We start from the raw sequence: 14,798 nt of genomic DNA, 5'->3' as shown, positions 1-14,798 counted from the left end.
CTTGTGCTTATTGGCGGATTTGCTCAACTCGGAGATTCATGGCAGCTATTAGTTTGGCAGTTTTCATGAACCCACAGTCCAGGTCAACTCCTCCTGTGTCTGATCAGGAGTTGGGAGGTTTGGGAGCAACCCAGACCCACCCTCTACCCTGGGTTGCAGCCCAGGGCCCTGTGGAATGCAGCTGTCTAGAGTGCCTCCTGGAACAGCTGTGTGACAGCTACAACTCCCTGGGCTACTTCCCCATGGCCTTCTCCCAACACCTTCTTGATCCTCACGATAGGACCTTCCTCCTGGTGTCTGATAATGCTTGTACTCCTCAGTTCTCCAGCAGTACACCTTCTCACTCTCCGCTTCTAGAGCCTCTTGCTCCCAGCTCCTGACACGTGCACCACAAACTGAAGTGAGCTCCTTTTTAAACCCAGGTGCCCTGATTAGCCTGCCTTAATTGATTCTAGCAGCTTCTTGATTGGCTGCAGGTGTTCTAATCAGCCTGTCTGCCTTAATTGTTTCCAGAAAGTTCCTGATTGTTCTGGAACCTTCCCTATTATCTTACCCAGGGAAAAGGGACCTACTTAACCTGGGGCTAATATATCTGTCTTCTATCACTCTCCTGTAGCCATCTGGCCTGACCCTGTCACACAGGATATTATAATAGGAAGTGTTAGGCAAACTTAACTCTAGGGAGAGCTACCAACCTTACTTATAGTACATACATGGACTATCCTACTTCTGATATTTAACATAGTGTTTTATTAAAACTGACTAGAATCAAGGTCTGATGAATGAAACACAATTCTTTGCAGGTCTTAAGTGAGACAGAATGCTTTGCCAGACATGTTCAGTTGTGTAACTCAACAAGAAACTTCCATGACTTTATCAGTTAAGAAAAAAGTTGAAAAGCACAGTTAATACATAAATCACAGCAGAGTGATAATGTTCCTGAATCTTAATGTGCAAAACCTAGGATTTTTCCAGCCTTGTGTTGCCTAAATGTGAGTGCCTGCTACTAGGCTACTTCTTTGTGCTAACAATGCAAAGAAATTTAGTATGGGACCAGCAATGATGTTATTATTATTAATTATTTAGGTATTATTTAGTATTTATACAGCTTAGTAAAGATACATGATGTTACACAAAGGTAAAATATACAGAACAAATAACAATGTCCCGATACTAAAGAGTTTGTAGCATATTGTCATCATGATTCACTACAACACAGAAAAAACAGAGCACAGTATTGGCTTTATAGCAGGAATGCTCTATGGAACAAGTGAATTTTTGGGGGTAAGTTAATGAGTAGGAGGGTCTTCGTGATCTCTAGTTGGGAGTCTACTGCAAGCATAAGGGAAGGCACAAAACAATGCACAAGGCTGAGAGATTAGAAGAGAGAAAATTTGGGCAAAGCATGGGAGAGGTAGGGAAAAGTGTAGCAGCCTATAAGATACCTACACTTAGAGATGGGGTATTGTGCCTCATCCTCAAAATGAAAATGAATTTTATGTTGCCAATCTTGCAATTATATCATACGGCTTGTGATATCTGAATTTTTTCTTAAATCCCCAGCTCCTGGACTCTTGTGATTATGTGAGAATCTCAGGTTTCATTTTAAAATTTATTTTCTAGTCCTTCTGGTTGCCCAGCAAGGCTTGTCAACTGTATTGTAAAGGCTCCAAGATCAGACAGCAAATACACCGAACCCCACTGATGATGCTTTTAAGCCAGTTTCATGATTTTGGGGGCCTCAGTCATTTTTCAGTGTTTGACTTGGCAGCACTTTGAGTAGCTTGAAGTGGATACAAAAGACACTCTGATGAAGCAGTCAGCGAGGTAAGGCAAAACCTCCTGGAAGGAGAGACAGAGCATGGAGGGGAGAAGTGATTAACAGTTTCAAAGGCAGAAGAGAGATCAAGAGACTGAAGTTCGAAAAGAAATCATTACTCTTGAACAGAATGCCATTATTAGGAACTTCAGGGCAAGCGGTTTCAGCAAAGCACAGATTGTAAAAGCCAGAAATGGGAAATGTCAAAGTGAATATTGGAGAAGATAAAATCAGGGAAGCATGAATAAACCAAGCTCCCTTTCTATTATGTGGGTGTAGCTAAGGAAGCAAGGGACACTTTTCACAGTAAGGACCCTCCTCACTTTCACATGATACACACGTTTCTATTTTGTTAGTCCCACTTTCCCATTAAATGGCAGGAGAGAAGGGCCGGTTTTTGTGATACAATATTCTATGATTCTATGAAAACAACTCCCATCCTGTCTCAGGGGCTGAGTAGGATCTTGTAACTTCATTTTAGCAGCTGAAACATGGTGAAAGCATGGCAGAAGTGGTACTGCTGCACCATGATGGGGACAGGGTAAAGTGAGACTCAATAGGGGCTGCTCCTCCCCTTCCCCAGCACCCTCTCTAGACCCAGGACTATGTAGAGACCATCCTCTGGGTGCACTGGAACCCATGCAATCCTCCCTCCCCCATTTCCACTTTCCATTCAGTTATGTGGCCTTTGGGAAAGAAACTGCAGGGAGGGTTAGCCAGAGACTCTCACTGGCACAGCAGCTGCAAAAAGAAGTTCAAGGCAGGACCAAGAAATACTGATATCAGGCTGTTTTTTTTTTTGCAGTTATCACTTTCATTTTCCCCTGTGCTGATTGGCTGTTTGTTCCAAACCCCCCGTCCCCCATCTCCTTCCCCACACCATCTCTAGCCCCTTCCCTTTGTTTGTCTTTTCATCTAACTAATCTTCTCCTAACTTGACCCCCAATGAAAGGGCAAACAAAACCAAAAAAAAAAAAATCATACTACTATATTTGCCAACATTGTATTGTTCATTCTGCTTATATATTCTATCCCCTACCCCAATCCTTCATGTGTCTTGTCTAATTACATTGTAAACTGTTTAGGGCAGGGACTGTATCTTATTTTATATATGTACAGCACCTAGCACAATGGGATCCTATTCTCAGTTAGCCCCTTGGCACCACCATAATAAACATGATACATTATTATGGTGATTATGTTGCATTACTACCTCTCTCCACAGACTTACATTCATAATTTTCTAACAAGGATGAACAATATTGCAATTAGGGCTGGTTAGAAAATGGGGGGTTATTTTCCCATGTAAAATTTCAACTTTTCATTGAAAAATCAAACATTTTGCAGTTGAAAATTGCCAAAAACCCAAGAAAATTTTGATCTGTCTTCTTTTGGGGGTTTTTTGGTCAGATGTTTTTGAGAAGACCAGACACCTTCCACAATTTTTTTTCATTTTGTCAAAAATCCATTTCTACATCAACAAAAGTTCCATTTTTCTACCAGCCGCAATTGCAATGGTTGACCTCAAAACACAAAATGCATATTTTAATTATAGGTTGGTGAGCTATGTTAGCTAAAACAAGAACACCCTCTTCATAACTTATGCCTCAAATTCTAACCAAACCTAAACTGTAGCTCTTTTGTAAAGGCACAGTTAACTTTTCTCTCGTTTTTATGTTCCTGCATCTTTGTGCTTCTGGACTTCCCAACACCATAAGCCTGATACTGTGGTCTTTTTTTCTTCTTCTTCTTTTTTTTTTTTTTTGTCAGAAAGCAAGTAATACTGGATATTTCACAACTAACCTCTACTCTTATGAGATCTGAAAGAACCGTTTTACAGACCAAAGAAGTTTGGGCTGCTAGGATCAACTTCAAACAATCAACCAAACTTTTGGGTATTTATCCACTTCTTCTTGACAGTCATTCACTCATTAATTTTAGTTTCTGTTTAGCTACAAGAAAAAAGGCAATTTGTGATACAATCTGTTGCAATATGTTCAACAAAAGGAGAATTTTAAAATCCACAATAAGTTTTCTTTTTCTGATGATCTTTTAACTTGACACCTTGCATACCTGAGAAATTAATGACAGTGTTTGGGGGTCACACACTAGTATTTTGAGACTTCTGTACCTCAGATCATGAATCAAGCCTTGGCACACTCTAATGAGAGATCAATAATGTTTTTGAAGAGAGAGCCTATAGTATTTTATAAATAATGAGAGGTTAGTGTTAGGTGCAGGCGACAAAGAACAAATCAGATTTCTACCTGAGGAGTTTTTAAAGTCAAGTTCCAAACATGATAAATGTGGCATGATGGAAACAACTACAAACACTAATATGCTGTGTAGGGTAAAGTGTCAGAAATCAGAAGCCTGTGCACTTATTTATTCCTGTTTAATATTTACAACAGTAATTTCATCATCCTATTTCCTGCTGTTACAGTGGTGGGAAATGGGGGAGTTTGTTGATAATTCTGTCGCATTTATAGATAGCAACAGAAAATATCAATTTGTTTTCTGTCTTTTTCAGTGAATATATCAATTGCTTCTTTTAATGTATTTATAATTCATTGAAAGACTTCATGCTGCAAAGCACTTATGTATTTTCAGCAGGCTGATTGGATGCACTTGTTAATTACTCTCTTGTTTAAGAAGGGAGCATAGTCTATAACTAAACCACAGCCTGGCAGTCATGGAGATGGGTTTTATTCCTGACCCTGCCTTTCTGACCCTGGGCAAGTCACTTATTTAACCTGCCTGTGAATGAGTTTACCCATCTGTAATATGGATTCAAAGTGTTACCACAATGCAGGGGGAGATGTCCCTTTTGAGGGGGAAATTCCACAGCAAGAGAGGGGCACCAAGATTCCAAGGCCACCCAACTTTCCATGCAGGAGGCTAAAGACCAGGGGTTACGGCAGATTTAAACAGGAGAAGGAGCTCTCACTGCCTCAGTTAAGGAGGAGGGGGAACTGTGATGGAGTATGGCTCAGCAGAGGCCGGGGGAGTGTGTGGAGCTCCACTCTGCTTTGACCATGACTTTAACTCCTGCTAAAGAATACCTGAACTGTTGTCAGATGTTCCATCCAGGCCAACACTGAGAGGGACTACCCCGACAGGGGAACAGGTGAAGATCCCTCTATTGGAGGAAATTACAGCAGCATCTGCTTGTTTCCCTTGACATGGCCCCACTGAGGCAATACTTACTTACTGCCAGGTCCAGGAGGTGGCGGCAGCTTGGGCCAAGGGACATGGAAGTGGGTGTGAGCCTCCAAAGGTGACCCAGAATGTTTGGTTTCAGAACTTCCTGGTTAGTATTCCCCATAGCCACCCTTCCAATACATCAGCCTTACCTCTCTTAGAACTTGATCTCAGCCAGGGCGAACGCTGTTGCAGCATTCACACTTCACAGATACAAATGAAAGGAATTGCCTGGGAAAGAGGCATGCTCTTTCTACTATCTGTCATTTTACACTGTAAATGCTGGATCCTGCAAAGGGCTGGGTACCCCTGCAGGAAAGCCCAGCACCCTCTGTTGCCATTGAAGTCAAGTCTTTGGAGAATCGAGCCCTTAATAGAGGTCCTTTTACACACAGAAGAACACCGGGAAAGAAATAGATGCCTCATAGCAACTCCCATAGTTGCCTTCCCCCACACAGGAATCAAAATGCAGCATCACGATTCCATTGGCCACAGAGCAGGGATCTACTGCTGGCTCCTCCTATTAATGTTATTTATTATTTACATACTGCTAATAGGGTGCTAGGTACAATGAGAACATTGTACCCACTTCAGTGAGATATTGTTTACGCCAAAAATAAGTTGGGGGGAGAAGAAAGTATTTTACTAGTGACATGTTGAGAGTTTCTGAGTTGCCTCAGGGATTTGGATATTCAGTTCCTACTGTGATTAACTAGTCTCAAAGTATAGGGCACTGGAGGAGTCAGGAGACATGGGTTCTATTCCTGATTCTCCTTTTACCAAAACAAAGGAAGTACATGAAAGGTGCAGATCGAAGTAAAGTAAGTTACAGTTCTAAGAATACAAGAATTCTTGAGTTAAGGGAAGGCCCATCAGGTAGAAATTCTTCCTGATGCAGCTTACCGAAGTTTATGTTCAACTTCCAACTGTGTTTCATATGCGCATTAAGTTACTCCGATGAAGTGAGCTGTAGCTCACGAAAGCTCATGCTCAAATAAATTGGTTAGTCTCTAAGGTGCCACAAGTACTCCTTTTCTTTTTGCGAATACAGACTAACACGGCTGTTACTCTGAAACCTTCAATTACAGAGTGACTGTGAGGGTGTGTTAATTGGCGAAGAGCCATATACTGTCCTCAGTCTACACAATGAGCAATACTAGGCATGTACATCTATGTTCATTCCCCATTTTACTCCACTACTCATGAAAGCTACTAGACTGGCAGCACTGGCGACTGAAGAAGTCCCATATCTAACTAGGACTCGACCTTGCAAGGTGTTGTGTGCTCTGGGTCCTGAGCCAGCATGCTTAAAGTTAGGCACTTTTTAAAGTGCTTTGCTGGATCTGGGCCCGAATGCTCAGCATCATGCAGGATTGAGCCCCTAAGCTGTCATTCCTACAGAAACCTCTCCACTCTCTTCCCCCAAACTACTCAATTTCTGGGCCCTGTTAAAGGACACTCTGCCAATTAATTGTATTTGGCATTGTTCTGGAACATTGAGACTAAAATTGTTACAAAATTTTGTCTGCAAGAAACAAATAATTATCAGGCACAAGAGCAAATAAACAGCCTAGGAATGAGCAGCAAAACTTGCGGCTGGTCTTCACTATGGGAAGATCGATGCTGCTGCAATCAATGCATCAGGGATCAATTTAGTGTGTCTAGTGAAGACCCGCTAAATCGACAGCAGAATGCTTGCCGCTCGACCCAGGTACTCCAGCTCTCTGAGAAAAGTAAGGGAAGTCAACCAGAGAGTGTCTCCTGTAAGCACAGTGCAGTGAAGACACCAGGGTAAGTCAACCTAAGCTACGTCGACTCCAGCTATGTTATTCACATAGCTGGAGTAGTGTAACTTAGGTTGACTTACCCCTGAAGTGAAGCCTTGGGTGTTGAATGTGCTGGCTAAGTATAGGTCCTGGTTTTAAAATGTTTCACATAGAAAATATTTTTAATATACAAAGTTCTTTTAAAAAGGGTGATTAATGAAATAAGATCAAAATTCCTGCACAAACTCCTCAAGTGATATACACACACATATCTGATCATGGAGAGTGGGACAACTTGACTTCACAACGGTAAGGAATTAGCAGCTGAAGACAAATGAGGGGGGAGAACATGGTAAACCCACAACTGTTTAAAAAGTGTAAATACAAGGAAAGTAGTGAAAATATGTAGAATTTAGTGTGATATGTGGAAGTATACACTGAAGTTCTGAAGCATTAAGAAAAGGAAAATTTAGGCTGAATAACAGAAAAAAATGTCCTGTGAGATGTTTACGTACCGTTGCTCGGAAAATTTTGCCCCATTATGTGAGCTAACTTCTATAATTATTTTCTTTAACATGTAAATTGTACTTATTTTTTGTTACTTTACAGTTCAAATAGTGATAGAAAAAATTATGAAAGATACTTGAGAAGCTACAAATATTTTAGATTACATCTAACCACATACTCCCAGCTATTGTAAATTTTTGGATACGGTTTGGTGCTCTGACAGGAAATCCACTTTATATATCATCAATATTGCCATTTTATTAATGTTCTTGTTATGTGAAAAATCAATATGAGGGCAGATGTAGCATATGTATGTATCTTAAACAGCTGGCTGCCTTAGTGGAGGGTAATGTAGGTCTTTATTGAGATTGTGCTTCTATAATAAAGATTGAGAAGTATTGTTGTTCTTTCAAAGGCTGTCTTTGAAATAAAATAATTATTCACATTTTTAATGGGGAATGAGTAACACAGTGTGTTAGGCAGCCACTATTACATGGGGATCTCTTCATTAATGCCTCAGTTCCAATGAACATATTCTTTTGAAATGTTTTAATGGATTGGGCCAAATTCTGAAGTTCAGATTCCGTCTTTACTTCAGCAAAATCTTCCATTGAGGTTAATGCCTGAATAAGGCACTTATTAGGATTCAAGAACTGGTCTATTACTTAAGAGGCTATTCCAGATTCAGGTATATAGAGGAATGTGCAATTTGTCCAGAAAGGTATTATCCTGGAATTGAAGGAATCCATTTAATCCCATCTTGCATAACCCTGTTTAGGAAAACACACTTAAGGCTATGAAGGAATGATTCTGGATTTTAAATAAACAAAAGCAGCATAAACAAGACATAAATTGGAAATCCTTATTGTTATTAAATCTTTTTGCGGAATACACTGCATTATATTATTCATTTCATCAGCTTGGAGAGCCCCCAGGACAGAATAACAACTATCAGAACGGGCAGGGAGGAAATTAAATAAAGTGGTGTGTGATTTTTGGGGTAGTGGGCAATAAAATTCTAAGGCGAGGAGGACTGAAATTCCATTACTCCATGGTACAGAAATGTTGTTTTGATCAACACAGCCCTGGGTATTTTGTGTCCTCAATATGATTCAAATCTGAAAGACCAGTACATTTTATTCTCACTCTCCAGTTCAGATCCTCTGCTTGTGTAAATGAGCTTAGCTCCTTTTAAACCCTTTGGAAGGCATATTAAGTAAATATGTTTCATAGTTATACCCTAGAACCCCACCACACACACCCCAAAACCCCTAATTAGACCAGAGACTTGTTTTGTTTCTTGTTACAAGCTGCTCTGTTTGAGTGGGACTTTTGCAGATGACAGCTTTGCAAATTTTGTGTAGAGTGCAGATTTGCTGAGAACCATATAAATACTTCTGAAGTAGTCAAGGTGGAAGGTGCTGCTTAGTTTCACGAGGCAAAGAGAAAGCTGTAACTACTGTTCTACTAGCCACCATCATTTGTCAGTGGAAACAAGGTCTTGTAAATATATAATAATACAGTTCTTTTCCACCTCTGACTCTCTCTCTACTTTTCTCTGCAAGTAGGCCACTCATAAGTAGACCTGTGGGAAAAGAGAGTAGCAGAAGCTTCAGCTATAATTCTTTGGTACTATTGTGTTTTTATGAGGTGACATGGTTGTCTTTTGCCTTGATTTCCAGGGCAAATGCTCCACTGATGAAATTATAATATTTTAGAAATCACCGCTTACAGACAGTGCAAACCTCCCAAACTTAAATACTGTTCACATATCTAAACAGTGCATCTCAAAACCACTTGGTGCACTCTTCTGGCTACCATCTACTTCTATCAAATGTATATAGCCTTATTTCAACAGTGGGACGGGAGGAATAAAAATTAAGACAAATCCTTTCTAATTACTGTTACAGCAAAGCAGTGTATAATTATAGGCCTTTATCACTTAAAGCTACCAAATTAAGATTTGAGATACTTTAATATTTAGGAGGAATGCACAAGGCATCTATGTTGAAATATGATATTTATTAGGCATGTAGAGGAATTAATAGACAGTAACTATTATACTCAGAGATGCTAAAAATATATCTGCTTTGAACAGGTGACCAGCCACTAATTTTACATAGACATTTTGGTTGGATGTTTATCTTTTGAGTTAATTACCAGAAAAAGACTAATATGGGGTGTCAGCAGAACATTAAGAAAAAGGATGAGTTGGAAAACCCAGACTAGAGAAATCCACTGCAAGTCCCAGGCCTGTTTAATTTTTTAATCACTCTCTCATGCACATTTATTCTATTAATCATACACATAATGTATTCATGCCACAATGCACCCGTGAAACTGTCGGATACTATGAGTTTTGTATTTTTGCTCTTAGCTGTGGAAAAGGTGGACTCTGTTTACATGTAAAATGCATGCAATAATTCATAGAATCATAGAATCATAGAATATCAGGGTTGGAAGGGACCCCTGAAGGTCATCTAGTCCAACCCCCTGCTCGAAGCAGGACCAATTCCCAGTTAAATCATCCCAGCCAGGGCTTTGTCAAGCCTGACCTTAAAAACCTCTAAGGAAGGAGATTCTACCACCTCCCTAGGTAACGCATTCCAGTGTTTCACCACCCTCTTAGTGAAAAAGTTTTTCCTAATATCCAATCTAAACCTCCCCCACTGCAACTTGAGACCATTACTCCTTGTTCTGTCATCAGCTACCATTGAGAACAGTCTAGAGCCATCCTCTTTGGAACCCCCTTTCAGGTAGTTGAAAGCAACTATCAAATCCCCCCTCATTCTTCTCTTCTGCAGGCTAAACAATCCCAGCTCCCTCAGCCTCTCCTCATAAGTCATGTGTTCTAGACCCCTAATCATTTTTGTTGCCCTTCGCTGGACTCTCTCCAATTTATCCACATTCTTCTTGTAGTGTGGGGCCCAAAACTGGACACAGTACTCCAGATGAGGCCTCACCAATGTCGAATAGAGGGGAACGATCACGTCCCTCGATCTGCTCGCTATGCCCCTACTTATACATCCCAAAATGCCATTGGCCTTCTTGGCAACAAGGGCACACTGCTGACTCATATCCAGCTTCTCGTCCACTGTCATCCCTAGGTCCTTTTCCGCAGAACTGCTGCCTAGCCATTCGGTCCCTAGTCTGTAGCGGTGCATTGGATTCTTCCATCCTAAGTGCAGGACCCTGCACTTATCCTTATTGAACCTCATCAGATTTCTTTTGGCCCAATCCTCCAATTTGTCTAGGTCCTTCTGTATCCTATCCCTCCCCTCCAGCGTATCTACCACTCCTCCCAGTTTAGTATCATCCGCAAATTTGCTGAGAGTGCAATCCACACCATCCTCCAGATCATTTATGAAGATATTGAACAAAACCGGCCCCAGGACCGACCCTTGGGGCACTCCACTTGATACCGGCTGCCAACTAGACATGGAGCCATTGATCACTACCCGTTGAGCCCGACAATCTAGCCAGCTTTCTACCCACCTTATAGTGCATTCATCCAGCCCATACTTCCTTAACTTGCTGACAAGAATACTGTGGGAGACCGTGTCAAAAGTTTTGCTAAAGTCAAGAAACAATACATCCACTGCTTTCCCTTCATCCACAGAACCAGTAATCTCATCATAAAAGGAGATTAGATTAGTCAGGCATGACCTTCCCTTGGTGAATCCATGCTGGCTGTTCCTGATCACTTTCCTCTCATGCAAGTGCATCAGGATTGATTCTTTGAGGACCTGCTCCATGATTTTTCCAGGGACTGAGGTGAGGCTGACTGGCCTGTAGTTCCCAGGATCCTCCTTCTTCCCTTTCTTAAAGATTGGCACTACATTAGCCTTTTTCCAGTCATCCGGGACTTCCCCCATTCGCCATGAGTTTTCAAAGCTAATGGCCAATGGCTCTGCAATCACAGCCGCCAATTCCTTCAGCACTCTCGGATGCAACTCGTCCGGCCCCATGGACTTGTGCACGTCCAGCTTTTCTAAATAGTCCCTAACCACCTCTATCTCCACAGAGGGCTGGCCATCTCTTCCCCATTTTGTGATGCCCAGCGCAGCAGTCTGGGAGCTGACCTTGTTAGTGAAGACAGAGGCAAAAAAAGCATTGAGTACATTAGCTTTTTCCACATCCTCTGTCACTAGGTAAGCGGTTCTGATTTGGGTGGTGTGGATCACCATGAGTAAACCAGGTAGCCTTGAAGAGGTATAAAAATATATGGGTGGGATATGTTGTATAAAAGGCTCTAACTGTACAGAAAATTTTATACATTCCCTGCTCTTTAAGTGCCAGATCCAAAGGCCATTGAAGTGAGTGGGAAAGCTTCAGCTGCCTTTAAATGAGGCCCTATCATCAAAGAAAGATACTGGGGACTTGCAGCATCATTAACATTTTAGCAATGTTCTTGCTGGACCCCATTCCAACTCTCCATTTGGAGTTCAGTCAGGCTCAATGTGATTTCATAGATTCCAAGGGCAGAAGGGACCACTGATTCTGACCTCCTGTATAACACGGGCCATAGAACTTCCAAATAATAATTCCTAGAGCAGATCTTTTAGAAAAACATCCACTCTTGATTAAAAAATTGTCAGTGATGGAGAATCCACCATGAGCCTTGGTAAATTGTTCCAATGGTTAATTACACTCACTGTTAAAAATGTGCACCTTATTTCCAGTCTGAATTTGTCTAGCTTCAACTTCCAGCCATTAAATCATGTTATACCTTTGTCTGCTACACTGAAGATTACATGGCTCTTAATATAGCTATTGCACATGGAACAGAATAATAGGCCCCGGGGCCTTTAACAATCAGTAACTAACAATATATTTGCTCCTATTCCTATGTTTTTGCCAGATGGTGACATAGATTAGAGAAGTTTGGATGGACAATCAGTCCTCTAGTGCTTCACTTCTTGCTCAGCAAAGCACATTAAAAATTGGGGCCCACATGCACCAATGAAGAAAAATGACAGGACAAGTCATTTTTAAACTTAAAACTCATTAGCCTTTGGGTGACTTTTGACTTTGGTGATTTCACAAATGTTTTCTCAAAGATTTTCCTCAAATGTGCTTATGCCACACTGTTTTTGTAGACCGCCTTTTGATGCTTTTGCTTTCACATTTTAAAGCCGCATGTTAAGATATTGTAGCTTATTCTTGCAATTTCTCAGAACTGTTATTTCTCTGCAGTGTTATGAGAATCATGACAAGAGCAGTGGGGGGCATTTGGAAAAAGGGTTTTAAACAATTCAGTCAGCACGTTATTTTGTCACACATGATGTCAGGTTAATGCAGTCATTTCTCTTTAGTGTTTTTTTTTTTAAAACCTTCCCAACAAAAGATGGAGATAACAGACATTTTCATCCATACACAAATACACACTCCCTTTGGCTACTTTAACCTTTTCTAACTTATTAGGATTCCAGAGAAAGAACAACAAGAACGTTTATGGCTTGAATACAAAAGGTTTCAGCTAGACTTCAAATAAAGGCTCTAAATTAGAGAGCAGACTGCATAGCAAAGAAATGCTTGCTGTCTGCAAATGGAGACCCATCTGAGATAGTTATTGCTTTCATTAGGAATTCTCAGATTCCGACCTCATTGTAACATGCCTGATCTCCCAAAGGAAAGGGGCGGGCAGAAAGGGGGAAAGCTGCAGAGCAATTTGAAAAAAAAAAAAAAGATTAAAGGTAATTAAAGTATGAAGTATGGAAAGAATTTCCTTTAATTGTTATGCCTCATATTTTTACATTTATTAACCTTGTCAGCTAAGTAAACCAAAATAAATGTATTTTTCTTTCAAACAGGCTTTTTCCCCCTCAAATATTGTATGAGGTAATGCAGATTCATTTTAATGGTTAGTTGATTATTGCTCCTGTGCAATCTCTCATGGCAACTAAATCTGTTAACTGTGCTATAAAGAGTTGTTTAACTGTAAACTTAAGGTTGTATAAAGTTACCACATTTTCTGGACACCATGCACGGCCAGCATACTGTTTTGATTCTCACAGACGCACTCTCTCAGCACAGATACATCTTCAGGAACCAATTGCAGAGACTGAGATGGAGATTACAGTCATGCTAGATTCATAGATAATGAGGCCAGAAGGGACCATTCTGAGCATCTGATCTCCTGCATAATAAAGGCCATAGGATCCCTGAATTGCTTACTGTTTGAACTAAAGCAGATCTTTTAGAAAACATCCAAGCTTGATTTACCCTTGGTAATTTGTTAATACCATTACTCCTTGACTCTATAGACTGTGGAGGTCCTTGGCTGCTCTTACAATTTGCTGCCACTTCAGTGAAGGGCATATTTTTCCTACTGATGGTAATTTACATTAAGACCTCCCAGCTCTTGCTCAGTCATTCTCCAACTTCTTCTGTTGGCCACAAGGTCAGATACCACAAAGATGTCCTTCCAAGAGACGCACACTTGGTCTGTCTTCCATCATCCTGCCCACTGAAGTTGTTGGGATTTCACTACATTTACCATATTTGGTTCTCCATAGACCTCCTGCAGTTCCCTATTAGATCTTCTTACCCTAGTGGCCCAAAAATTTGTCTACGCACTATTTTTGGTAAGTCATTTCAATGGTTAATTATCCTCACTGTTAAAAACTTGGAAAGCATTGTGCTTGTCCTGGGGCAGGGTAGCACTGCTACATGTGCCAGGGCCCAACAGTCAGAGAAGTGACCTGGTAGCTATCATATTATTTGACAGATCTTTTCCCAAAGCCTGACACACATGCTAATTGAGTACAGAGCTTAAGCGGTAAATTTCAACTTTTACTGAACAGGTCCTTAATTGAAATTAACATTGTAGTTATATTTCTGAATTTTACATCACTTCATTTATTTTTAAGAGGAATTTTTTTCCAATTTTACATAACTGAAATTTCCAGAACAGGGAATGTGTTGACTTATATAAATAGGAAGATGCTATTCATAACAATAGGCATTTTAAAACTTTTTCTTAATATCTGTAATTTAAAAACACTGGATGAGCCAGGTAGTTGAACACACTAAAATGGATATGTGGCAAGTGTTTTACTATACTTTGAAAAATGAGATCTTCTGAACTGAATGTACTTCGGTACATTAGCAGAGAAGAGGACAATTTTCTTCTTCACATTATGATATTCCTTTAAAATTATTATTATTATTATTTTAATATGTATTGTGTAGGGCAGGGAATCATTTTTATCATAATAGAGGTATATTTGACTAACTAGCTACATCCTTTATGAAAATTAAACAGGAAATATTAATTAGAAATAAATGTTAGAAATAAAATGTGCTTTACACAATGTGTTAACTAAGTTACGAAAGGGTTAATTATTTCATTGTATGCACATGTAATAAAACTGGAATCTATGTGACTTTTTGTGTTCCTACTGACCAACAGTGCCTGGGAAAGTAAAAGATTAAACATTTGTTTCAAATAATGTTCTAGCTTGTACTTTTTTCATTAACAGAACGGTTTAAAAGAGCAGTTT

At 40.2% G+C, this 14,798-nt stretch overlaps 1 long non-coding RNA gene across 1 annotated transcript in view; it reads left to right on the top strand.

Annotated features, from left to right (window-relative positions):
* Positions 1 to 14,798, top strand: part of LOC125642892 (uncharacterized) — an 86,698-nt gene that overhangs the window by 43,044 nt on the left and 28,856 nt on the right. The window lies entirely within an intron of this gene.

The sequence above is a fragment of the Caretta caretta genome, chromosome 9 (assembly GCF_965140235.1).
Source record: "Caretta caretta isolate rCarCar2 chromosome 9, rCarCar1.hap1, whole genome shotgun sequence".
Classification (NCBI taxonomy): Eukaryota; Metazoa; Chordata; order Testudines; family Cheloniidae; genus Caretta; species Caretta caretta.
The sequence above is the reverse complement of the archived record's forward strand: the minus strand, read 5'-3'. Positions and strand labels throughout refer to the sequence as shown.